The sequence below is a fragment of the Trachemys scripta genome, chromosome 7, assembly GCF_013100865.1.
Source record: "Trachemys scripta elegans isolate TJP31775 chromosome 7, CAS_Tse_1.0, whole genome shotgun sequence".
Taxonomy (NCBI): Eukaryota; Metazoa; Chordata; order Testudines; family Emydidae; genus Trachemys; species Trachemys scripta.
In genome coordinates, this window is record NC_048304.1 from 15,455,671 (window position 1) to 15,459,176 (window position 3,506).

The following is a 3,506-nucleotide window of genomic DNA, read 5'->3' on the forward strand; positions in this document are numbered from 1 at the left end:
GGGGGGGGGGGGGGGGGGGGGGGGGGGGGGGGGGGGGCAGGGGGCCTGGGGGGGGGGGGGGGGGGGGGGGGGGGGGGGGGCGGGGTGCCGTGGGGCGGCGGGGGGGGGGGGGTGTCTCTGTGTCGTTCTCTGTGTCTTGGGGGATGGGTACAGGGGAGAGGGAGTAGGAGTGATTTGAGTCCCTTAGTCCATCTCCTATTGGGCTGGGGGGGGGTTTCTCTCCGTCTTGGGGGGGTACTGGGGAGAGGGGGTAGGAGTGGTCTGAGTCCCTTAATCCATCTCCTATTGGGCTGGGGGGGGGGCTCTCTGGGCCATGGGGGTAATGGGGGGAGAGAGAGTGTTGGAGGGAGTCCAAATCCCTTGGTCTGCCCCCCAATTGGGTTGGATGGGGTGTAAGCAGGCCTGTCTCTGGGTGGCGGTTGGGGGTTGGGACAGGCTGCTCTCCTCTCCCAGCCTTTAGGTGGGGTGGAGTATGGTTGGAGGAGGTTTCTGGCAGTGGTTAGGGGATGACTTTTGGCTCGGTGTATGGGAATGGTGGATTTTGGGGGGATGGGCCATCTCTTTGAGCAACCTTAGGGCAGGTCTGAAGACCCAACCCTCAAAACAGGAGGTTGCAGCAGGCTAGCAGTGCTGGCACTGCACAGAGGCCAATGGAGGTCTCCTCTGTCTGGTAGGGAGACCACTGCTTCCTACCAGCTGCTCCTACAGGCCTCATTGCAATGCCATTATTTAGTAATGAGGGGTTGGTAGCTACTTTTGAGCAGGATTAGGTACCCACTTGTCTGAGCTTTAATTTGGTTTGTAATTAGCCATAATCTACAAATCTTGTTGCATTTTACAGTTCCTGGCACAGTATCCTATATAGCATCCATGCAACTGGAACATAGAAGTACAGTGGACTAGAATAAAACTGACATTCTGTGTATTGGGTTTTGTGGGATAAAATACTGGCTGTAATAACTGTCTCTCTTGCTGATGATCCATCATGCGCTTTCCTTAAAACTAAGACTGCTGGGTTGAGATGGCCTCACTAGAACTATAGCTACAACATGGTGCTTTCTGTACTAACAAATGTAGCATAGTTTGCTTGATGTGTACACAGACTCTCTACTGACAGCCATAATACTGCTTACAGCATAGCTTGATGACCTGGTTTTAGGACAGCTTCCCATGTCATGTTGTCTAGGCAAACTATACTAACAACCACATAACGTGAAGAGTGCCTTCAACCACTTTCTTCCATTTTATTTCTGATAATCTGCCATAAACTGCTTAAAGCTGCTTTCTTTTCTTGTCATGAAGGTCTGCTCCTGACATTGCACTCCTCTCCTATGTCTACACTCTGCTGCTAATTCCTAGCTGCTAAAAATATTCTGATTCCAACAATCTATACCTTCTCCTGTTAATAGAATGTTTTAGGGCATACACTTTCTGAATAGCTGAAGAAAATCACTTCATGGTTGGTTGGTGTGCTCTGATGGATTCACTGAACCAATTAGAAGTCTGAGGCCTCCTGTGTGAAGTTTCTTATGACTGTCACTGAACAGGAGACAAATTGAATGACTTGCCTGGAACACTGAATTGCATATGTTTCCTCTGGCTCTGCTATTGGTATCCAATACTGCAGCTGGGGAAGGCTACATATGACTTGGTGTTTTCGTTCACATGCAGTAAAGGGCATAACTGATAGTCCAAGTCACTTACATGAGTGAGGCACTTAAATGAAACTGAGGCATTAAACCAGTTTTGGTCTGGCGTGGATATGACAATCACTTGATGTACTGAATTCTTGGGTGTAAGTTGGCTAAGAAGCTTATCTTGGTAGAGACAAGCCAACTTTTTGGCTGCGTAAGAGTGGGAACAGTATGATTCTTTTACAGCCACACAGATTTTACATTTTGTGTTCTGTTAAGCTTGGATAGTCCTCACTTCTTACGTCACCCTTCTGCCAAAAAGCATTTTCATGGATTCAGTACTGTCCTGTAGCTGTTTTAAAAATAAATAAATAAATATAAGGACTTTAGATAGTATATTCACCAGGTCTGGTAAACCAGACTGTCCCTCAGTGTGTGCAAGGCGTAATACAACTGTTGGGCACTTTGACAGTCTTGATGTATTTCAGAGCTTATGTTTGCAGTTTACTGGTTGTGAAGGATAAGCTCTGCTCAAATCAGTATTTCTATTTTATTCTTTGTGTGCATGCCACTCTGATCAAAGTTTTATTTGACTAACCTGTTGGAAAGGAAACTTTATTTACCAAGTTTTCAACTTGCAGATGTTGAAGAATTTAGGTCTTGCTCAGTAAATGTAACTGACTTTCTCGTGTTCTGGCAGTTACATTGCCTAATCAAGAATGTCACTCTAACTTGGTGTCATCCTAATACTGTGTAACAAGGACACTCTAATAATTGAGTAACACTTCCTCCATAAATTTAGCCTCTGTCTTGTTGGCTAAGCACATCTGCAGGACTAAGTTGTTAGTGTTTGGGAGAGAGGCTCTTTTTTTATTATTATTTATTTTATTTATTTATTTTTTTTGGTAGGGAAGGTAGTATGGTAGTCCTCAAAGTGAAGCTCTCTCTGCTTTTCAGAAGGCTGAACCAGGTTTTAAAATGATTGAACAGACTTAAGGCAGGCCCTGCAATACTAGTCTTTCCTGTGCTTCAGGATCCTCTCTGTAGCTGGCCAGAACAACCAAACTTTGAGCAACAGGATTAACCTCACAATCCTGATAGCTTGTTGACTTCGGGAGCTGTCTGGCCTAGCAGGCAGAGCCCTCAGCTCTGTCCGTTCTTAGCCCCAGATTACTAGTGCTGGCTGTCTCTCTAGTCTTTTACAGCCAAGACTCACTTCAGTGGTGAAGAAGTGGGGAAATGATGGGATGCCAGCAACAAGAAGACTGGAATCAAAATTTCTTGTACATATCAACTGGATAGGAGAGGGAATAGACTCTCTCTACTTAGTGGTAGTTTTGTTTGAGTCTATTCTGGCTACCAAACTGGTCAGTGACATTTGTAATGTTCTTTCACTCCCACATCCTTTGAAAAACAACCCCATGAACACCTAGTACTCTAAATGTACTGTACTAGGAGCTCATGATAGATGAAAGAACATACAGTGTGTAACTGGTTGAAGTGGTAGAAGTACCACTTATTGGGAGAAGAGATGTTAAGTAAACACTTTTTTTTTTTTTCCCCCCATCCTCCGGGGCAGAAGGAGGATGTGTCTACTATTTGAAGATCAAAAGATGGTACATTTTACTAACAATTGCTTAGTCTTTGGCTTTAAAGCACTGAAATTTATATGGGTGAACACTATTATTAAGCAACAGAGGGTCCTGTGGCACCTTTGAGACTAACAGAAGTACTGGGAGCATAAGCTTTCGTGGGTCAGAACCTCACTTCTTCAGATGCAAGTGAAGTGAGAAGTGAGGTTCTGACCCACGAAAGCTTATGCTCCCAGTACTTCTGTTAGTCTCAAAGGTGCCACAGGACCCTCTGTTGCTT

At 45.3% G+C, this 3,506-nt stretch overlaps 1 protein-coding gene across 2 annotated transcripts in view; it reads left to right on the top strand.

The window, feature by feature from the left end:
• The window catches only part of ARL8B (ADP ribosylation factor like GTPase 8B), a 30,265-nt gene that overhangs the window by 621 nt on the left and 26,138 nt on the right, over positions 1–3,506 (top strand). The gene's annotated exons all lie outside the window — the stretch shown is intronic.